The 24580-nt window shown below is 41.4% G+C and overlaps 1 protein-coding gene across 2 annotated transcripts in view; it reads right to left on the reverse strand.

Annotated features, from left to right (window-relative positions):
- KCNN2 (potassium calcium-activated channel subfamily N member 2) overlaps positions 1-24580 on the reverse strand; it is a 583536-nt gene that overhangs the window by 211840 nt on the left and 347116 nt on the right. The gene's annotated exons all lie outside the window — the stretch shown is intronic.

Below are 24580 nucleotides of genomic sequence, written 5' to 3' on the forward strand. Positions count from 1 at the left end.
TATTTATAAATTCCATATAGTCCTCTTAATGTTATAATGACTTCACCGGAGCATGTCTTAAATGGTTGAGCTACATAGTAACATGTATTAAATATTTCTACACAAGTGGTTTTAATATGACTGGTTGTGTATGCCTCCTTCAAGGATTCATCTCTGGGGCCAGGTTAATAGCTTACCATGCACCATCATTCCTGAGAATCCTGGCCTTCTGAACTCAGAATAACATAGGATCAAAAGGAAACTACTGTTCAGCAATTCTTACTGAGGAAAATGTGTTTCATTGTGTATCTGGAGATCTATTCCCTTCAGATGGGCAATCTTCAAAAGGATACCTCATCTCTCTGAGCCTAGATTTTGACATCTGTATGTCAGGGTGGTTAGGCCAATCTAGTAGTTTCTGAGTCTTGTTTTCTGAAGTTTTAAGTTCAAAAGGATACCTCATCTCTCTGAGCCTAGATTTTGACATCTGTATGTCAGGGTGGTTAGGCCAATCTAGTAGTTTCTGAGTCTTGTTTTCTGAAGTTTTAAGTTTCCTCGAGAGTATCTTCGGTGCCACCTTAAGGGCCAGGAGGAGGCTCAGGTGACTTCTGGTTTTTAAGACATCAGTTCTGCTTCTGTCTTACATGATTGGGACTCTGCACATGGGAAAAAAGTTTAATGCTAAAGAGGAATTTATCATAATCCAGACCTATAAATTCTGTAAGGCACCATATAACTGTGCTGTGCTTAGTTGCTCGGTTGTGTCTGACTCTTTGCGACCCTATGGACTGCAGTCTGCCAGGCTCCTCTGTCCATGGGATTCTCCAGGAAAGAAGACTGGAGTGGGGTGCCATGCTCTCCTCCAGGGGATCTTCCCGACCCAGGGATCAAACCCAGGTCTTCTGCATTGCAGGTGGATTCTTTACTGTCTGAACCACCAGGGAAGCCCACCATATCACGTTTCCTCTAAGTTAGAAGATCTAAGCCACTTCGATTTTGGGGGCTCCTGATAAAGAAAAGCTAAAAACGGTTTCAAAGAGGATGAGCTGTAAGGGACGTGATGAACACATTTCAGTGATGTCAGTGTTCCTTGCTCCCATCTGCATCAACTTACTTGGTGACAGCCTCTCAATCTGAGGTCCTCGGTAAACATAAGGCCAAGGCTGAATGCTTCTCTTATCTTCCTCCAAATCCCACTCTCAGAATATTACCTAGCTCCTGTCAACTTCCCTTCTCTATGTATCTGCGAGTCTTAACCCTCACTTCTAGGATTGGAATGTTCCCATAAAATTACTCCAGAAGAAAGCTCTTCTATCAAGTATCCAAAGAACTTATAAGGGTTCTTCATATATTTCTATTATATCTTTCTAGATATCACCTTATTAAATGTCTTAACAAGGTTAGTTTATTTCAAGAATCACATTATTCCAACAATTAAAATATTTGATTAGCACAAACCCAATAAGATAAATAAATGTGAATGGATCTGTGAATTCACAGAAATGAGAGCTGACAACTATTGGAATCTGTGTTAAATCAGTGTTTCTTATTTCATAAAAGGTGAAAATCTAGCAAAAAACTTCATTTTTAAGGCCAAAAGGAGCAATAAGATATGAAGATGAATGACAAATAATGAAAACAGTTCCATTTTTTAAGACATAGAAGTGAGAAATATGTAAAAAAAATAAGTTTCTGCTTTTTATGGGTGGCTTTGTATAAAGCTGTTTATTTTCACTGTGTAGCATGAAATGCATTAATCTTGTCTTTTGATAGCTCTGTAAAATAAATGCTAGCACTGTATTCTATCAGATACCTAAAGAATTTGAATTATTAGGGTCCTGTAACTGGTGAGAGTGTGGCTTGAATTAGCGGGACTCACCAGGTACAGTCATTTATGAGAAATGTAAACCACCACACAACATTCAAGGAGACAGAAAAGCAGGTGTTTGTATCTTCTGGAGGCAAAGAGAGTTGAGTTGAGAGCAATGAAACTTTGTTGAGAGGATTCTAATTTCTACCTGTTCCTGTTGTAAGAGGTCTAGTTGGAGTCACTGACACTTTTAATTAACTGATTTAGGAATCAAGCTTAGCCTTGGGGGTGCAGAACAGCATTGAAACTTGTGTGATCTTGCTAGGGAAAGCAGCCTGTGGGACTCGGTCTAGCCTGGGGCTTCAGTTTACCTTTGGTGCATGTGGATTTACCCTCAGGATCATGAAGCCTCCCAAGAGCCCATGTGCGCAGCAATTTATCATGTTGTTAAGGGATAAATTTGACTCTTCAGCTTCCAGCGCTAATATGCGAGAGAGGCCCTGAGCAAGCTTACTAGGCCTCGAGGATACCAAGCAGCTCCTTTGTCCTGGTATCACACAAAACCTTTTTGCATTGCCCACTTCTTTGACCCCAGGAAACAGCCTTCATTCAGCCTCCAGGACCTTCCCTGAGTTCCAATGGGCAGATTCAAACAGTTCTTAATCAGGGAAGGGAGGAGATGTGAGACCAAGGAGAAACAGTCAAGAGCAGCCTTGGGGCAGGCTCTTGGAACCCCATCAACAGATATACTCAACAATATCTTTGAGCCATTCTGCAGATACTGAAACTCCCCCCAGGTGGGAGAAGCTGATGATTAACAGTGGCATGCTGCCCACAAGCATGCAGACCCCAGACCAGCTGGACCTGAAGGTTGATGATGCAGACTCCTTACCTCACCACCAACCCATCAGAGGAATGTCCATGAACTGATCATGTCCTCTTTGAACCATTACTGTAAAAACCTCTATCTTCACCAAGTTAGGATACAGTTTTGAGGGCACTAGCCTACTGTGCCCCCTTTTGCCTGGCAAAGTAATAAAACAGTCCTTTTTTTCACCTCACCCAAAACTCTGTCTCTGAGATTCGATTTGGCAATGGTATACAGAGAAGCTGAGCTTTCAACATCATAGGTGGTCTCCAAAAGGTGGTCTCTAAAACCGATAACTCAGGCTGGTTGTTTTATTCTACGTGTTTGCTATCTTGGCAATAACTTTTGGTGTAAATCTATATCCTTCTTGAAAAGAAAATCTTCCATTAGTTCAGTGATGAAAATGAAAGGAGTAATATAAGTCCAAGGCATGGTTCTTAGCCAGAAAACATAACAGTTTTGAACAGTGAACAGTATTAGCAAAGGCAACACTATAAAGATGGCAAGATGACGAGTGGTTGCCAGGAATCACTGCGGGGGAGGAGAGGTGAGAGAAAGGGACAAATAGGTGTACAGGGCATTTTGAGAACAGAGAAGATATTCTGTGTGATACTGTTACTGATATCATAGTGTTGCATCTATGATACTGCACACTTATCAAAAGCCATAGGACTGAACTACACAAAACATAAACCCTAGTGTAAACTATGGACTCCAGTTGATACTTTATTAATAACAGTTCATCAGTTATAATAAACATACTATGCAAATGCAAGATGTTCAAAGGAGAATTGTGTGCAGGCAAGGGGAGGCACGTAAGAACTCTTTACTTTCTGCTCAATTTATCTATCAATGTAACATTGCCCTAAAAAAAAAAAAAAGTATCAGAAGGTAGCTCAGATACAGAACAGGAACAACTATATAAATACTGTAGAAACAAAAAAAGTGGTCCATGGAACCATTTCAGCTAGAGCTACACTTGGTGTAAATGAGATATAAAGTGTTTATTAAAATGGTATAAGTCATTATCTGGTTACATTTAAAAAGAAAAACAAACTTTTAACTGAACAGTGACACTGAAATAAGCCAAAAGCCTTTGTACAAGTATTTCTATGAAGCAACCAGTAAGACTACTGGGCTGACCTTTTTCACAAGTAAAATTTAGTAAGAGTTTTCAGAAGTGTTTCATGCTGTGAATTTAGTAGGAGAGATCTGCTTAGCTACAAAAACATGTCTTCAGAGTGGAAGAAAGGAAATGGACATATAATAAAGGAAGATGCCTTTGCCACTGTGCACATCCAGGGAAGAAGTGATCTTGGAATCTAAGGAGTCCGAGGGCAGACTGTCTTCTCTAATACCTAGCAAATACACCCCAGGACCCAAGGTCACCGTCCAGAGCTGCTGGCCACCTTTCACTCTGCGTAACACATTTCATCTTCCTCTTCAGCCATGGCCACGTGTCTGCAAATTTTATCATCACTGAGGCAGTTTTGCTAATTTAGTTTACTAGCAAATGATTATAACGTAATAAAGGTTTGGACTTATTTTAGTCTTTAAAGCTATATACCTACAAATGACTTAAGCTCACGTATCTAGAAATGTTAAGGGTCTGAAGAGTTCAGTTAAAGTTTTAAGTGCTAGATGACTGGTGGAGAGAAGAAATGAAATGTTCCTTGAAATGAATCCACTGAGGATTCTCGAAGGCCTTGGGAAGGTCCCTTTTGAATGAGGAGGTCTGCTTCAATTTGAAGGAATTGAGAACATTCAGTGCCCCAGCAGAAGGCAAGTGAAAATCCTACTGTATTTCAGAATAAATGTTTGAATAATGAAGCTAACTATATAAGAGCAATGTAGATGGAAGCCATATGGACAAAAACAAAAGGAACATATAAAAACAACTCAGGCTAATATCTTCTTTTCTATAGAGATCAAAACAAGGTTTCAGAGAGGTAGGGTGGCTCATAAATATGATAGCAGTAGAACAAATCAGAAAAAGTAAACATTTCTAGCTCAAAATACAATTAACCTTGCACTTTGCAATTACTTGTGTTTTTCAGTCTTACAGATCTTCTTTGAGCTACATATGCTACTGAGAAAATTAGCCTGTTACATAGCAATAACATTAAAAGCATTACTTTGAAATGCACTACATATAAAATAAACATTGCCTTGAAAACTGGGAGGTTGCTAGGGAATTATGTCAAGCACAATCCTCTCCAGTTATATCTAATTTTTCCATTTTATACCTTCCTCAATCATTAGGGCTTAACCCCTACAGGAATTTACATGAGGATAGCTTACATACCTCAGCAAATATAAATTTTCCAGGGGTTCCATTCAGTCCTTAAAAGGTCTTAGGCATTAGTGCTAAGAATTTGGGGCAGGGTCAGCTGTTCTAGAAAAGGTCAACACTTGGGTTCCTGACTATAAGGGGGTTTGTACAGAACAGAAGATGGAAGTGGGCCTGGTGTATGTGGACATTTACATTTTCCCCTTCTGTTTCTACAGAATGAATCCAGGGGAAAAAGGCTTAGTGGCAAGCCAAATCAAGTGATTTGAGTTATTTTAAGAAGAAGCAATTCATTGCACTGGTTGCCAAACTTAAAATGCCTGGACAGCCTGTTCAAAGAGCCAGCAGCAGGAAGAGGAGGGATGGTGCCAGAAACTTGGGCCAAAAAGCAGGAGAGGACTGGGGAGCCCCCCTCCTGAGAATCAGCATGTCAGTGGTGCTCCTTCCCAGGGGTCTGAGAAAGCCAGGGACGCCATTTCCACAGTGGGTTGGCTCCTAAGATCTTTCTTTTCATTCATACTATCACTCTCTAGGAAGGGGGGCCATTATTTACTGATAAAATAGGAGTAGATAACAAAGGGAAAGAATTCATTGTGAGATCTGGATTTCTCTTCTTTTCAATGCTAATAGCTATAGCATGTACTGTACTTCACAGAATCCAAAGTGTTATCTTTATTGCATTTAGCATCTTGTTAAACCTCACAGCTTCCCAGATGGCTCAGCAGTAACGTATCTGACTGTCAATGCAGAAGACCCTGGTTTGATCCCTGGGTCTGGAAGATCCCCTAGAGGAGGAAATGGCAACCTACTCCATCTAGTATTCTTGCCTGGGAAATCCTATGGACAGAGGAGCCTGCAGGCTGCACTCCATGGTGTCACAAAGAGTCAGACAAGACTTAGCCATTGAGCACATACGCAAACCTAACAGCACCCTGTGAAATGATGTGCGTTTGCCCACTTAGAGCTGAGGAACTGAGGCCGAAGGAAACTGTAACTGATTGGTTCAATGTATCAACATAATAAGTGGCACAGCAAGAATTTGGAAGCTCAAGTCAAGTGTATTTCATTGAAAATGGAACCAAAGGTCCATTTCTAATCCATGCAGGAAGACTTCCTTAGTTACAGCAGTAAGAAACTGAGCACCTAGTAAATATCTGGTCCTGTGCTAGGTATTCGGCATGCCTGACTCTTTAAATCATTCTATTTGGCAAAACTAATACAATTATGTAAAGTTTAAAAATAAAATAAAATTAAAAAAAAATAAATCATTCTAAAACAAAACAAAGTAAGAGAAAAACATACTCACTGATGCAAGGCACAATGTGGACAGAGATGACCTGAGAATGATTTTCCAGGAGAGAGGGAGCCTGCCAAAATTGGTGAAAATTTTTGAAAGGAAAATTTTAATTTTCATTCAACTCTAAATGAAGAAGAGTCTGCCAAGGGGTGCTGGCCAAAAGCAGCCTCTAACTGGAGAGATTCCACATTCATGGCCACGGCTATTAAACTGTCAGGATTCTGATTTTATACATCAGTTGCTGCAAATAGAGTCACTTTAATTTCCGGAATCTAAAGAGTATCTTCATCAACCACAAATGAGATGGTAAACCAAAGGCCCATTTTCTTTATATTTTTACCTCTTCTTTCAATAACCACAAATATATCTAGGCTAAGTCATTTCTAGTCAGTGCTGTTATCTTTTGAGGAGATTTACCAATGCCTAAAAAAAAAATGCATGCCATGCAGAGACACAGTGTCACTTTAAATATAAAGTCCACTTAGGCTTCATGTTAATATGAGGGCCGTGCAGCTGGTCATTGCTCAGATGTACAGAAAAGCAGATTCTCCATCCAGAAAGCTTCCCTGTTTGCAGGCTGGTATGAGACAGGAAACTGTCAAGTGTTTTCAAAGGAAGACACTGTGACTGATGGGCAGCTCAAATATTACAGTGTATTGGACCTCAGATAGCGCTGCACCTCATTTCCTGGCACATATTTGCCTTCAGGGAAAGGAAAATGAGTTTTGCTCTAAAAACAGAGCATTAATTAGACATGGGTCATAGCTGATGAAACAGAATCTGGCTTCACATATATCCTTAAGCTCTCCACTTCCAATGGTGCTTATTCAACAGGTAGCTGCAGTTTTATCTGCCTACTTTCAGATATAGTGCCAACCCTTTAGGAACTTCCACTTTATGAAATATCCATGTCTAATACCGTCACAGTTGCTAGGTTCTAGCTCTCTGTTCATAATTTTGCAGTTTTCTCTGAATATATTTAGTAAACATTCATTTGAAAAATTTAACCTTTAAAATATTTTAGTGCAGATTCTGTATAGTCCCCCTGGAAATGGAGTATCTAAGGAAATGACATATCCTAAAAATACTGAGCTGAACTAGGTTTAGTTTTTTTTTTAATTATTGAAATATAGTTGACTTACAGTGTTGTGTTCGTTTGAAGTGGAAAACAGTGATATATAAACTCATTTTTAGATTATTTTCCATTATAGGTTATTACGAGATACAGAATATAGTTCCTTGTGCTACACAGTAGGTCCTTATCGATTATTTTATATAAGTGTGTGCCAAGTCACTTCCATTGTGTCTGACTTTTTGCAACCCTACAGCCCGTAGTCCAGCAGGCTCCTCTGTCCGTGGGATTCTCCTAGCAAGAATGCTGGAGTGGGTTGCCATGCCCTCCTCCAGGGGATCTTCGTGACCCAGGGATCAAACCCAGGTCTCTTATGTCTCCTGTATTGGCAGGTGGGTTCTTTACCACTAGCACCACCTACAGTAGTGTGTTTATTTTAATCCCAAACTCCTAATTTTTTATGTTTGTTAGTAAAGTAACACTTCATGTTTTTTCTGGCCCTCATTTAATAGGTTTTAAAACGTGTTTCTAATAGAAAAAAGAAAATTAACCTTATCACTTCTGCACTGCTGAACTGCTCTTCTGTAAAGACCTTTGAGAAGGGTGGCCTTGGGCTGTACGGGTCCTTCTGTTTATCATGTGGAGTGCTGTCGCGGGAGCGCTGTGGTCTGTGTGTGACGGTCCTCCCGCTTCTCTTCCAATCTTGTGTTAGTACACAAACACAGGAGAGCACGTGGCCAAAGGGCAGAAAAGAGGACTTGCCTGGTGAGGGAAATCTTACCTAGTAGTTAGAATAAAAATTCAAAATAAGACCAGAACAAAATCTACGAGCCTTGCTCCTCACTCATTCATGCCCCAATTTTCTTGCAAACTGACTCTTTCTGGAGTCCTGGATACTGGGGTTGCATGAAAGAGTCAGACATAACTCCAGCTGTGAGATGTCCCCTCTCTGGTAAGGGAATTGTGGCATGCATGCAGCAAAATGATCTCAATAATCTAAAACGGTGTGCTATAAAGGCTAGAGAAGAGATATAAAAAGCCTGATGATGAGGTGGTTCTGCACCTTAAGAGAATAAAAGCCTCATGAAAGAAGCTGTATTTGGGTTGATCCCTGAAGAATAGCAGAGTGGTTCTCTCCACACGGCTTGCCATTCCACCTCCACTGTCACCTTTCCAAACCCAAGTTATCCCTCCTTTGGACTCTAGCCTATTTGTGAAGCCACTCCTGAGGCCACACCAGAATCTGTTCATGCTTCTTTGCATTCCTTGGACCAGCAGTCCCTCTGCACTCCTCTTGTAGTTCTTCCTTGTACTACACTCATCTGTGAAGTTAGTACTTGGCTGTACTTGACGGCTAGTTCTTCCCAGCCTCCCTTTGTCCCTTTCGGCATGTAGCCTGGTTTGAATCATAGATCCCCAGGGAGTCTCTGTGACAAAAACTTGAATGAACTAATTTACCTTCCTCTTCATTACATCCACTGGCCTGTGGACTTACATGCCACTTCCTTCAACAAAGAGGGGCAGTCCAAGAAATTGCTTCTCTCCCTTTCCTGATATTGGGGGGAAGTACATAAAGAAGCTTCAACTTATACACCATGAAGACTGGACTTACAGCACGAGGCTGCAGTGTGCACGTTTGTCTCTTACAAGATTGCATGTAACTCAGGAGGAAAGCCGATCTAAAACCCTGATGCTGTGTTATTACACAGCTTCCTATGAATTCCTGGGCTGAAAGTGGGACTTGGTTATATCTAGTTATGTTATATTATGGACCCTAATTTTAACTGTGAATTGCTATTTTCCTCTGAAACATACTGCCCTAATTTTGTCTGCCTCAGGAAAAAACTGTTGGCCCACATAAAACATGTTAAAGGTAAAATGCAGCTTCTTAAATGGACACAAGTGAATGAGTAGAACTACTGACATGGCCTAAGTTAAATATATTTGCGACTGTTTACTAATGGTAAGAAAATAAATCAAACAAAAAGATGAATTTTCAGTTGCTTCAGGACTAACTCTCAGTTCAGTTCAGTCACTCAGTCATGTCTGACTCTTTGCGACCCCATGAATCGCAGCATGCCAGGCCTCCCTGTCCATCACCATCTCCCAGAGTTCACTCAAACTCAGTCCATCGAGTTGCTGATGCCATCCAGCCATCTCATCCTCTGTCATCCCCTTCTCCTCCTGCCCCCAATCCCTCCCAGCATCAGAGTCTTTTCCAATGAGTCAATTCTTCGCATGAGGTGGCCAAAGTACTGGAGTTTCAGCTTTAGCATCATTCCTTCCAAAGAACACCCAGGGCTGATCTCCTTTAGAATGGACTGGTTGGATCTCCTTGCAGTCCAAGGGACTCTCAAGAGTCTTCTCCAACACCAAAGTTCAAAAGCATCAATTCTTTGGCCCTCAGCTTCTTTATAGTCCAACTCTCACATCCATACATGGCCACTGGAAAAACCATAACGTTGATAGATGGACCTTTGTTGGCAAAGTAATGTCTCTGCTTTTGAGTATGCTGTCTACGTTGGTCACAACTTTTCTTCCAAGGAGTAAGCATCTTTTAATATCATGGCTGCAATCACCATCTGCAGTGATTTTGGAGCCCAGAAAAATAAAGTCTGACACTGTTTCCACTCTTTCCCCATCTATATGCCATGAAGTGATGAGACCAGATGCCATGATCTTAGTTTTCTGAACGTTTTTCACTCTCCTCCTTCACTTTCATCAAGAGGCTCTTTAGTTCTTCTTCACTTTCTGCCATAAGGGTCGTGTCATCTGCATATCTGAGGTTATTGATATTTCTCCTGGCAATCTTGATTCCAGCTTGTGCTTCCTCCAGCCCAGCATTTCTCATGATGTACTCTGCATAGAAGTTAAATAAGCAGGGTGACAATATACAGCCTTGACATACTCCTTTTCCTATTTGAAACCAGTCTGTTGTTCCATGTCCAGTTCTAACTGTTGCTTCCTGACCTGCATACAGATTTCTCAAGAGGCAGGTCAGGTAGTCTGGTATTCCCATCTCTTTCAGAATTTTCCACAGTTTATTGTGATAATCACGATGGTGTGATCACTCACGTAGAGCCAGACATCCTGGAATGTGCAGTTAAGTGGGCCTTAGGAAGCATCACTACGAACAAAGCTAGTGGAGGTGATGGAAATCCAGTTGAGCTATTTCAAATCCTGAAAGATGATGCTGTGAAAGTGCTGCACTCAATATGCCAGCAAATTTGGAAAACTCGGCAGTGGCCACAGGACTGGAAAAGGTCAGTTTTCAATCCAATCCCAAAGAAAGGCAATGCCAAAGAATGCTCAAACTACCGCACAATTGCACTCATCTCACATGCTAGTAAAGTAATGCTCAAAATTCTCCAAGCCGGGCTTCAGTAGTATGTCAACTGTGAACTTCCAGATGTTCAAGCTGGTTTTCGAAAAGGCAGAGGAACCAGAGATCAAATTGCCAACATCTGCTGGATCATGGAGAAAGCAAGAGAGTTCCAGAAAAACATCTATTTCTGCTTTATTGACTATGCCAAAGCCTTTGACTGTGTGGATCACAATAAACTGTGGAAAATTCCTAAGGAGATAATGTAGCATTAATTTTTGGTTCTGAATGTCAAGAGGTTAAGCAGAGAAATAGAGATTTGTTTATATTTTACTTAGTCCCTCCATCCATAACAATACTTCAGCCATCCATCCTGGTGTGAGTGGTTACAAAGTGTTCTCCCTTGATGATTCGGGTAACTCGTGCATTATTTCACACCCTTTCAGCCGCAGCGCTTACTAGAGCCATTCCCCATTGCCACCTGACCCATGCTGGCTTTGACCACCTTCATGCATGCCATGACAATGCCTCAGTCCAAACAGAGTGGTCTCACTTCCTATTTTGGGAGGTCTCTGGTATTTGTTTGTAGGATGTTTGTTGGAATACACCTGTTACATATACGTAACCTATCATTTGGGGCAGAGTTCATGGACATGAGGTTGCTGCTGCTGCTGCTAAGTCGCTTCAGTCGTGTCCTACTCTATGCGACCCCAGAGACGGCAGCCCACCAGGCTCCCCCATCCCTGGGATTCTCCAGGCAAGAACACTGGAGTGGGTTACTATTTCCTTCTCCAATGCATGAAAGTGAAAAGTGAAAGTGAAGTTACTCAGTCGTATCTGACTCTGTGCGACCCCATGGACTGTAGCCTACTAGGCTCCTCCATCCGTGGGATTTTCCAGGCAAGAGTACTGGAGTGGGTTGCCATTGCCATCTCTGGACATGAGGTTATTCCTGACCAATTCAGGTTCAAGGATCAGTCGTCTGCAATGTGGCCAACTCGATAATGTGATATTGTATGTTCTTTCTCTCCTTCTCTGCCTCCCCTCCCAAGGCCCTAATTCTAGGACCACTTCTCAAATAACCTACCTGTATTCAGTCCTTCATTGTAAGCTGAACTCTCAGGGGGACAAAGATAAAATGGTTGGTACCAGGACTGGCTGGAGAAAAATGTTATGAGATTTTGGAATTTGATCCCTTAACAGCCAAATAGCAGTAAGGACCTGTATGCAGGGTCACAGTGATACCTAGTATACAGTGGCATCAGAATTATTCTCAGATGTTACATATTAGGATGGAGTAGGAGAAAGGCCTAAAGAAGGAAATAGCAACCCACTCCAGTATTCTTGCTTGGGAAATCCCATGGACAGAGCCTGGCGGACTACATTTCATGGGATCACAAAATGTCGTAAATGATTGAGCAACTAACACACACACACACACACACACAGGAGAAACGCTTAACTGAGTCTGACATAGGAAACACAGTTCCTTCTCCTGGAGGAAATAAAGGAATTGGCCAATATGTCCCAGGAGGGATGAGCAAGGATGAGCAAGGATGAGCAGGGACGGGGCATGAGGACTTTGGACTATGGTATGGAGGAGGAATAAAGCTGAATAGGGGGTGTGAGGAGGAATAACACTGACGGCTGATATGCTTGCAGACCTCAGGGGTCTGCTCCTAATATGCTACTGGGATCAGTCCTTGAAGACGGGCCTCAACGATGCCTCCAGTGAACGATGTGGAGATGTTGAAACCATCTTGGTAGAGTATGAAGGTTAGATGCTTGAGGAGGTAGGAATGTTAGAATGGATTATATAGAATTAGAGAACTTATCCCTTGACTATTTCTCCAGAAGAGCCCAGAAAACAGTACTTTCATTAAGACAATTAAAAAAAAAATGCACTAGTGAGGAAACACTGAGATCTTCAAAACCCACAGTGATGGCCGTCCCCTATAGATCAGAGTTTGCAATGAGAGATTCTACCACAGGACTGGATTCCATAATATCAGTGAGGATGACAGGGGTCTAGAAGGGCAATAACGAGGTAGGTTGCATTAAACATCAGAGGCAAGGTTGATGTAATTGTCGAAATGGGCAATAAGACCAGAGTGCTTATCAGACTCATAGGACCTAGAGCAGCTGGGAGAAATATGTACATAATAGTGATTAATGCTACTTCCGTTTTTAAAATCAGAAATCAGCAAGCAGAGCGCTGATGTCAGTAGCTGCAGTGGAACAAACTGTGATTCCTTCTTTAGTCTCCAGACCTAAGTCAGTTAGCGGACCCACAACCCAGTGACTGATGAGATAATCCTGTAAGGCCACCAGGAACGCGTACAACAAATATTCCCACTATCTTCTCCTAATGGATCTACAGCCATTTACTGGTAACCATGCTAAAGAAAAGATAGTATCTAGACTTTTCCAGGATCAATGGGCACAGTCTACCCCTGACACTAGGGTAACCAAAACATCATCACAGTTCCTTTATTAAAGTGGGGACCTTCAGCTTTATTAAAGCGGAAGGCAGGTGCTAAATGTATGTTTGCCCCCAAGTAACCTTCACTAGGCTCTCAGACCAACCTTGTGTTTATTTTCCTGGGCCCTAAATATATAAATTGAGCTACCAATGATTAGTAGCTAGGAGAATTCCCATAATGGTTCTCTAACCAGTGAAATATGAATCATTTTTGTAGAAACAGTCAAATATAAGCCTCAAAAGCTACGCTTCATAATAATAGTAAATTAGAAACAATACTATATTCCAGGAGGAATTGCATAGATGAGTATAAATGTGAAAAAATTAAAGGCTAAAAATGATCTCCATACTTTCCTACTCAATTTATCTGCTTGTCTTCTGCGAAACCAGTAAAGAGTATGAGGCATGACAGTGGGCACTCATACAGTCAACTGAACTGTATCCCTCATCACAGCTGCTGTGCTGAATGAGGTATCTTACTGGGAGGATCAATGCAGACTCTGGCACTGGGCGTGCAGCCACATTGTCTTCATAGGTAAAGAATACATAGTGAATACATCCTTTCTTAACCCCATCAGGAAGGACACCAGAAGCAGTTTGCTTTTATGTAGCAAAGATACCAGTTCACATTCATGGTCTACCTCCAGGGCTATGACAATTCTTTGACACAATACAAGCTGTGTATCACAGAAGATCATGCTGTTTCACTATACTGATGACATCACGTCATTAGACCTGACCAGGAAACAACAGTTATCCTATGAGAAACATGCACGCCACATCCTGGGTGGCGAGGGGGTGGGGAGGGCAGTGAATCCCTCTGACAGTTACAAATTGATTACCTCAGATCCAAATGCACCCTTCATGAACAGCTTCTGTGGAAATACTTGGGAATTTAGGAACACAGATGCAGAGTCCCAAAGAATAACAAGAAGAGATAAGAAAGCCTTCCTCAGCGATCAATGCAAATAAATAGAGGAAAACAACAGAATGGGGAAGACTAGAGATATCTTCAAGAAAATTAGATACCAAGGGAATATTTCATGCAAAGATGGGCTTGATAAAGGACAGAAATGGTATGGACCTAACAGAAGCAGAAGATAGTAAGAAGAGGTGGCAAGAATACACAGAAGAACTGTACAAAAAATATCTTCGTGACCAAGATAATCATGATGGTGTGATCACTGACCTAGAGCCAGACATCCTGGAATGTGAAGTCAAGTGGGCCTTAGAAAGCATCAGTATGAACAAAGCTAGTGGAGGTGATGGAATTCCAGTTGAGCTCTTTCAAATCCTGAAAGATGATGCTGTGAAAGTGCTGCATTCAATATGCCAGCACATTTGGAAAATTCAGTAGTGGCCACAGGACTGGAAAAGGTCAGTTTTCATTCCAATCCCAAAGAAAGGCAATGCCAAAGAATGCTCAAACTACCGCACAAGTGCACTCATCTCACACGCTAGTAAAGTAATGCTCAAAATTCTCTAAGCTAGGCTTCAGCAATATGTGAACCATGAACTTCCAGATGTTCAAGCTAGTTTTAGAAAAGGCAGAGGAACCAGAGATCAAATTGCCAACATCCGCTGGATCATGGAGAAAGCAAGAGAGTTCCAGAAAAACATCTATTTCTGCTTTATTGACTATGCCAAGGCCTTTGACTGTGTGGATCACAATAAACTGTGGGAAATTCTGAAAGAGATGGGAATACCAGACCACCTGACCTGCCTCTTGAGAAATCTGTATGCAGGTCAGGAAGCAACAGTTAGAACTGGACATGGAACAACAGACTGTTTCCAAATAGGAAAAGGAGTACATCAAGGCTGTATATTGTCACCCTGTTTATTTAACTTCTATGCAGAGTACATCATGAGAAACGCTGGGCTGGAAGAAGCACAAGCTGGAATCAAGATTGTCGGGAGAAATATCAATTACTTCAGATATGCAGATGATACCACCCTTATGGCAGAAAGTGAAGAAGATCTAAAAAGCCTCTTGATGAAAGTGAAAGAGGAGAGTGAAAAAGTTGGCTTAAAGTTCAACATTCAGAAAACTAACATCATGGCATCTGGTCCCATCACTTCATTGCAAATAGATGGGGAAAGAGTGGAAACAGTGTCAGACTTTATTTTTTGGGGCTCCAAAATCACTGCAGATTGTGACTGCAGCCATGAAATTAAAAGACCCTTACTCCTTGGAACAAAAGTTATGACCAATCTAGATAGCATATTCAAAAGCAGAGACATTACTTTGTCAACAAAGGTCTGTCTAGTCAAGGCTATGGTTTTTCCAGTGGTCATGTATGGATGTGAGAGTTGGACTGTGAAGAAAGCTGAGTGCCGAAGAATTGATGCTTTTGAACTGTGGTGTTGGAGAAGACTCCTGAGAGTCTCTTGGACTGCAAGGAGATCCAACCAGTCCATTCTAAAGGAGATCAGCCCTGGGTGTTCTTTGGAGGGAATGATGCTAAAGGTGAAACTCCAATACTTTGGCCACCTCATGTGAAGAGTTGACTCATTGGAAAAGACTCTGATGCTGGGAGGGATTGGGGGCAGGAGGAAAAAGGGATGACAGAGGATGAGATGGCTGGATGGCATCACCGACTCGATGGACATGAGTTTGAGTGAACTCCAGGAGTTGGTGATAGACAGGGAGGCCTGGCGTGCTGCGATTCATGGGGTCACAAAGAGTTGGATGTGACTGAGCGACTGAACTGAACTGATGTATCTCTCCCTTTTCAGAGAGTTTAATATTAATCTTTGCCAATAGAGGGCAGTGGAGAGACTCTGCAGAGAAAGGGGCTTCTAATTTTGGTTCAATTCAGTTCAGCGCTCAGTAGTGTCCGACTCTTTGCGACCCCATGAACCACAGCACGCTGGGCCTCCCTATCCATCACCAACTCCCAGAGTCCACCCAAGCCCATGTCCATTGAGTCAGTGATGCCATCCAACCATCTCATCCTCTGTCGTCCCCTTCTCCTCCTGCCCTCAATCTTTCTCAGCATCAGGGTTTTTGCCAATGAGTTAGCTCTTCGCCTTAGGTGGCCTAAGTATTGGAGTTTCAGCTTCAACATCAGTCCTTCCAATGATCACCCAGGACTGGTCTCCTTTAGGATGGACTGGTTGGATCTCCTTGCAGTCCAAGCAACTGTCAAGAGTCTTCTCCAATACCACAGTTCAAAAGCATAAATTCTTCAGTGCTCAGCTTTCTATATAGTTCAACTCTCACATCCATACATGACCACTGGAAAACCATAGCTTAGACTAGACGAACCTTTTTTGGCAAAGTAATGTCTCTGCTTTTTAATGTGCTGTCTAGGTTGGTCACAGTTTTCCTTCCAAGGAGTAAGTGTCTTTTAATTTCATGGCTGCAATCACCATCTGCAGTGATTTTGGAGCTCAAGAAAATAAAGTTTCTTACTGTTTCCACTGTTTCCTCATCTATTTCCCGTGAAGTGATGGGACCAGATGCCATGATCTTCGTTTTCTGAATGTTGAGCTTTAAGCCAACTTTTTCACTCTCCTCTTTCATTTTCATCAAGAGGCTCTTTAGTTCTTCTTCACTTTCTGCGCTAAGGGTGGTGTCATCTGCATATCTGAGGTTATTGGCATTTCTCCCAACAGTCTTGACTCCAGCTTGTGCTTCTTCCCGCCATTTTAGTCCAGGTGTGCTGTTGTGATGCTTCTTCCTGTGCTGACACAGGCTCGTCACCTGCAGGTGATGCCACTGCTCTTAATCTGCCAGCGTCCTGTGCAGGTATTTCTTATCTGCCCAGGAAAACCAGAGAATTTTCTGTTAGCTGGTGGTTTGCAACCACATGTGTTCCACAATCTGAACTCCAGCCATGGGGAGGGGATCCTCTCCATTGGTACTATGGTAAATTAGTTTCTTGATATTAAACTTTGTGTTTCTAGCTTATGATTACACCCTGACAGATACAATCTCACAAAAACTCAGATCTGCTTCTTTGACGCTTCAAGAGTCAAATGGTCTTTGACATGCTAAGACATCATCTCTAAGGTAAAAGACAAAACCCTCATACCAAAAAACAGGCCTACGACTTGGTTGGTCTCATTAGATTTTGAAGGTACCATAGATCTTTATCCCTGGTTGAGATGAAATATTTGATTATGAGCCACAGACTGACCATGTTGACCAAAGTTCCCATCAGAAGGTGGTTTTATAAAATTTACCAAAATCCTAAGTGTGGGCATGCTCAGTAACAATCTACTGTATGGTCAGTTCAGTCGCTCAGTCATGTCTGACTCTTTGTGACCCTATGGACTTCAGCATGCCAGGCTTCCCTGTCCATCACCAACTCCTGGAGTGTACTCAAACTCACATCCATTGCATCTGTAATGCCATCCAGCCATCTCATTCTCTGTCATCCCCTTCTCCTCCTGCCTTCAATCTTTCCCAGCATCAGGGTCTTTTCAAATGAGTTAGTTCTTTGCATAAGGTGGCCAAAGTATTGGAGTTTCAGCTTTAGCATCAGTCCTTCCAATGAATATTCAAGACTGATTTCCTTTAGGATGGACTGGTTGGATCTCCTTGCAGTCCAAGGGACCCTCAAGAATCTTATCCAACACCACAGTTCAAAAACATCAATTCTTCTGTGCTCAGCTTTCTTTATAGTCCAGCTCTCACATCCATACGTGACTCTTGGAAAAACCAGTAGAAATGGTATATTCAAGGTTAGAGCCAACAGGTCCAGAAGGCCTTCAAAATTGCGTGTTACATGATGAGATGGCCCAGACAGCACCTGCTCTGTCACATAAACTTCTCTCCAGCAACTCACACCTATGGCCCCATGAGAAGTTCCTTCCAGCTAACTGATGGAAGAGGAAAGTCCCAAGCCTTCTTCACAGATGGGTTGGCTCAATATACTAGCAGTAGCTGAAAATAGACTGCTGTTGTCTAGATCCTCTTTGGGGGTAGCGCTAAAGGATAGTCATGAAGGGAAATTCATTTCAGCAGGCAGAGCTTTGATCAGTTCATGTGGTTTTCATTTTGTTTGTGAAAAATGTAGCTTAAGTGTGGATATGCATGGCCTCCTGGGCAATGGTGAATGGCTTGGCTGGTTGCTCAGGGGCCTGGAATAGATACTATTGGAGAATTGGAAATAAAACATTTTGGAGAATGAGTACATGGATGGATCTTTGGGAGAAGAATGGATTTTTGCCTTCTATTTTAATGTCTGCCAGAAACCACTCCTTGTATATGCCAACCAGCATGTTTTCCAGCAATGTTTCAATGGACTCATGAATGAAACAGCCACGAGAGAAAGGATGGTGGCTACCCCTAGGCCATTCCATCTCACCAAGCTACTGCTCACCAACCTACTCTCACATTAGCTACTGCTCCTGCTCATGTGTACTGATTGGGTTTCAGTCATGAGAGAAGCCAAGATTAGGCTCTAAGATTAAATATGTATATTCACCAATGGGCATATTTCTTTGATCACTGCACAAATCTCCTCTGAAGGTCCCATAGGATTGAGCAATGGTGGCCAACTTAATTATCTTTGTATCTGCTTCCTTTCCTTCCTATCTTATCTCCTCTCAATCTTTATTCCTGGCATCATATTTCAAATAATATACCTGAACACAGCCTTTGTCCTTGGCTCTGTTTATGGTTGAACTGTCCAAGACATTAGGTGCCCTTATTTCCCATCTCAAAAGCTTTCTTAATACTGCAATCCATCGTACAATTATTATTTTCTCAAATGGCAGACTTTTGTCTTATGTCCAAGATCACGTTTCCCATTTGTACCATCAACCCTATCACCTTCCACACCCTTCAGGAACTTGCACCATCAAGCATCCTTTCTCTGCCTTTTATCTTCAGTTTTTCCTTTCCATATGATTCTGCTCTGTAGATACACTCTTTGACTTGAGAGTCCTATTCTCTCTTTTATTTTCACCTTCTTGTCTCCTCTGGTTGACCCTCCTTCCCCTCAGCCAATCATCTACACACTCCCTAACATCTGATTGTATAGTGTTCCTGCCCATCATTCTACATCATATTATTTTTTAAATGCCACCAGTGACTTTTCCCTTTATTGAAATATTAAATGGTGTTCGGTCTTAGTTTCCTTGAGCTCTCTGAACTATTGACTCTACCGATAGACTCCTTCCTTCTCTGTTGCCACTGTCCTCTGAACACCAGTGTTCTCTTTTGCTTCTCCTCCTTCATGACTCCCTCTGGGTTTCTTCCTCATTGACTGAATGTACTTAGAGGCTTTGTCCTCAGCCTGACTCTTCTAACTATACCTTGCTTCCTAAGTAATTTGATTCAAATAAAATCTATAACAATATTTGGTACTGTTTCTTATTACTTTCTTTTTAACATAAATGGCTTCTAAATCATATCTCAGCCAAAACTTTTTCTAAGGGGAAGTCACAGATTTCCAGATTTTACAAATTTCCATCTATCAGAAGGAACTCTCTGCCTTTGTACACAACTGATACCTCAAATTCTCAATATCAAAAATATAATACATCACCCTTCCTCCTGAGTTTCCTCTTTAAAATGGCTTCCAAACTTCACTCAATAACTTCTCTTTTTCTAGTGTCCTATTCTAAATCCCTAATTTTTACTGACTTGCCGTTCCACCTCTCTTAAATCTGTTTTATTTTACCAATTTTCATTGTTATCCTAGTTAGGTTCTTATTTCTTATAGGATCTACTGCCACAGGCTTTTAAGTGTCTCTCTGACACTGCATACATTGATTGCTGCTGCTGCTGCTAAGTGGCTTCAGTCGTGTCCGACTCTGTGCAACCCCATGGACTGCAGCCCACCAGGCTCCTCCGTCCATGGGACTTTCCAGGCAAGAGTACTGGAGTGGGGTGCCATTGTCTTCTCTGCATACATTGATTATAAGATCAATTTTCTTCAAGCACAAATAAGGTACTGTCACTCTCTTTCTTCCAATGAATCCATGGTTCCAGATCCCAGGTTTAATAGTTGAGCTCTGGCCTCTGACTATAGAGCTATTTCCACCAATTTCCCTTCATAAACACTTTAACACTAACTTGGGTTGTGTGTTGAAGCAGAAACTACACGATGTTAAAACCAAAAAAATCTGTGTTCAAAAGGCACTCTTCAACTAGTCCCTGGAGTAGGAAATGGCAACTTCATCCAGAATTCCTGCCTGGAAAATTACATGGATAGAGGAGCCTGGCAGGGGATCACAAAGAGTTGGACATGACTAAGTGAATAAGCACTTAAACTAAATGACTGGGAGATCCTGAGGGGAAATTTTACCCTCTACATTGTATGATGTTCAGTTTTTTATTCTGAAAAATTAGCATAATTAATATACACCTTGCTCTAAGGGTGAAATATGCAAAGCACTGAGCACAGTGTCTAACATCTAGTATGAGAGCAATACATACTGTTTTATTCATCTCTTTTCCTTTTTATATATGTTCCAGGATTTCCAGAAGCAAGTCAATTTGCCAAAAATCAACTTGCCCAATGACCAGTATGCCAAAGTGAATTGACTTTTTGGCAAGCACATTGGCACATATCCAATTTTACTGCCTCTGTGCTTTGCTAAGGTTGCTCTATCTGCCTGATGTCACAGTCTATGGGGCCTCTTCTGGTCCCTTCCATTCACAAGTCTTCTCTATTCCATTTGAAAGTCCATAGTGGCTTGTTTGTGTCATCACTCACCTTCTGAGTCTGAGTAATGTAGCCCCTGAAAAGCAGAGTGACATGGGCTTCAGTAGCTCATTTAACCATCTTACGGCAGTTGTATTTTTGAGCTGCCTCAGACATACTGTGTTTCAAACCCAGGCTTGGTTGTATAATGTCTGTAATGTTCTTACACCAGAATGTACCAAACCCTCCAAACTGCTCTGCTTCAGTCTACTGGTCTCAGAATTCTCAGATCCAAGGTAAAATCACAGACCTAGAAAACTCCTCTGACTGCCTTTTCTTTCAGAACAATGTCATATCAAACAAATGAAATACAATAAAATTCTATTTGCATCCTGCCATGTGCTTTGTCTTCCTTTCCTTTGCCAACTACCTGTTCTCATTTTTCTAATTACTTCCAGCAGTTAAGACCTATTATCTTCTTCTGTTTCTTCCACTGCAGCTATTATTCCAATTGTGTTAGTTCCTCTACTGGTTAGATGAAAAATTTCCTTGTGATTAGGGACTTCATGTTTTTATATTGTGTCTACAGTAGCATCTCCTAACATGGTATTTTGAATGTAGTAGATTCTAAATAAATATTTTTGAAATAAGCAAATGTCTGATGTCTATATGTAGACATGATCTATATATCTTTACATATCTAATATGGTGATTTGAATGTAGTAGGTTTGAAATAAACATTTGTGAAATTAAATGTTCACTGTCTATGTATGTAAAGAAATATAGACAAAATCTCAATCCATAAGGAATTTACCTTTAAGTGGGAGATGTGTTACTTACAAATGAACTGTTAATGACTACGCAAGTTCAAGCATGATAACAAGTTCAATAACACATAAAGGAATGACTGTGAGAGACATCGTCTCCCAGCTAAGAGCACTTTCAATCAATGCTCTCCAATTCTTAGGAAGGGAAAAGCTATGAAACTTTACAGATGTAGACTTTAATTTGGGGTGGGGGTAGGGGGGAGGCAGTTGCTACCTAACACTGAGTATCAGTATTTTCAGATCTCAAATAGTAATACATGCCTCATGAGAATCTTCTGAAGGGAATATTCTAGATAATATGTGCAAACTGTTTTACACTTACTAATTACATAACAAGCCTTCTCTGTGAAACTGCCTTGGTCAAATACATTTGGTTTCACCTCAGCATAAGAACTGCCTTACCCTTACCCTGTGGGCTGGAATCTGTCCCCCATGAAGTAGATCAGTTTTACCCTCTTCTGTAGGATTCTACAGAACAACTTCTCAGTCAAGAAGCTAAGGAGGACTCAAGAGTCTGGTCAGGCTGGGCAGTGCTGACTGCAGCCAAGGTCAAGTTGTGTCAGCGCGGCTCCTGCACTGGCCTTCCCCTTGGAGCTCCCTGCAGAGGCCTCAGGAGGAGGCTATGAGGAAAGCGTGCGTCAGGAGCCGGAAAGAGCTCTCAGAAAGGGAGACCGTGAAGAAGGTTAGGAGAAGGGCAAACCCATGTATGCCAGAGGGTCTTTCATGGCACTAGTGGTAGAACAGAAATAGGTTTGTAGCTCTTTTTTAAATGGAGAAAAGGCCCCCCAAAGACGCCCTCAGCAGACAGAGGATGAGGGAAATGACAATAAGGACTTTTTGCTTATGTTATCTAATAATTCTAATCGGGAAATGACAATAAGGACTTTTTGCTTATGTTATCTAATAATTCTAATCATAGTGAAAGTAGCTACCAGGTTTGACATAATTTTCTCATTTAATCCTCACAGAAAACAGTAAGATAAGTTTATCATTCCCATTTTACAGAAGAGGAAACAGAGAGAGGTTAAATGTCCAAGCTTATAAGGCTAATAATTGCAGAAAAGCTACTGTTTCAACTCTAGGAATTAGTACAGTTCCAGGTAGAAGGTCCTCAGGAAAAAAACTGATTTCCCAGTAATGCAGGAATTCCCCAAAGCAGTCCATACATCCCAGTTTGGAAATAGAGTAAATTAATAAAAACAGACCCAAATACTAGTCTGAGGAACTAAAATTTTACTTTTTTAAAGGTTTTTCCATTGTGACTCATCACTAAAGAGAGAAAAAGTAGCTTTCAGTTATTTTAACATTATCATCTAAAGGAAAAATAAAAAAAAATGGAAATGGAGTGAGTATAGCTAAGAGCACTCTCTAAAATGAGGTCAGAGGCCATGGAGGAAGTGAGATATATGCCAGGTGGAATCTAACTCTTGATGGCTTATTGTATTAACATAGGCATCCAGAACATATGCCCCGTGACCCAGAAATTCAAAATACTTATCAGACCTTTATAACAACTCACGACAGCCATCCCTTAAGGACAAATATTTCCTTTCTTGTGTCAGAGTACATCTGCATGTCTTCTGCCTTTATAAACCCCTCTTTCTCATCCCTGGAACACTCTTTTGGTTTTACCTGAAATCTTTATCTCCAGCATCATAATTCATAAGGCCCAAAATAAGCCCTTTTCTTATTCAGTTCAGTCGCTCAGTCATGTCCTATTCTTTGTGACCCCATGGACTGCAGCACTCCAGGCCTCCCTGTCCATCACCAACTGCCGGAGCTTACTCAAACTCATGTCCATCGTTGGTGATGTCATCCAATCATCTCATCCTCTGTCACCCCCTTCTCCTCCTGCTCTCCATCTTTCCCAGCATCAGGGTCTTTTCAAATGAGTCAGTTCTTCTCATCAGGTGGCCAAAGTATTGGAGTTTCAGCTTCAGCATCAGTGCTTCCAATGAATATTCAGGACTGATTTTCTTTAGGATTGACTGGTTGGATTTCCTTGCAGTCCAAGGGACTCTCAAGAGTCTTCTCCAACACCACAGTTCAAAATCATCAATTCTTATTAGCAGCCCTCTACGCCTGGCATACTGTAGTCCATGGGGTTGCAAAGAGTCAGACATGACTTAGCGACTGAACAATGTGTTTTTAGTGGACACTTGTGACCTCACTTTGAGAGGCACTGGTGCAGCCCAGTTCGGTCACACAAACAGTACTGGGTAACAAAAGGAGGCAAACAATTTAAGAGAGTTAGAAAGGCAAATATGTGCTTTATGCTTTCTGAAGGTGATGATAAATGTGAAGTGCTGCTATTGATTGAAAGTTTGTGTCCCTTCAAAATTGGTATGTTGAAATCTAACCCTCAGTGTGATACCATTTGGATGTGGGGGTCTTTGGGAGGTGACTGGGTTATGAGAATCTGAAAGTCAGGCCCTCAAGATTGGGATTAGTGCCCCTATAAAAGAGACCCCAGAGAGCTCTCTCACCCTTTCTGCCATGTGAGGACACAATAAGAAGACACCTTCTACAAACTAGGAAGCAGCCCCTCACCAGACAGCAAATCTGCTGGCACCTCAATCCTGGACTTCCTAACCTCCAGAACTGGGAGAACTTTCTGCTGTTTATAAGTTACCCAGTGTATTTTTTTTTTTTGGCAGCCTAAATAGACCAAAACAAGTACCCTCTTGAGGGAAATGATAAATGTAATTGATAATTATCCCTACAAATACATAGATCAATTCCTACCTGATCTTTGCTAAAGGAGAAGCTCCTTATAGAGACTCTTGATCATATAATCCAGTAGAGCAAAGGTAAGCCACCAAAAAGAACTTCATTTCTCATTTCTTATCAAACTTCTACTCATTCTTCAAGAATTAGCTCAAGTCCCACTACTTTCATGATATCTGATTTCCCTTGCTAGAACTTAATTTTCTCTGAATCCCTATAGTGTTTAATGTCTGCATGATTCTTGGCATTTATTATGTCAGCAAGACAATGTTTAGAAATATTCCTTAATGTAACTACTTTAAACC

This window comes from Bubalus bubalis, chromosome 11 (genome assembly GCF_019923935.1).
Source record: "Bubalus bubalis isolate 160015118507 breed Murrah chromosome 11, NDDB_SH_1, whole genome shotgun sequence".
NCBI classification, from domain to species: domain Eukaryota; kingdom Metazoa; phylum Chordata; class Mammalia; order Artiodactyla; family Bovidae; genus Bubalus; species Bubalus bubalis.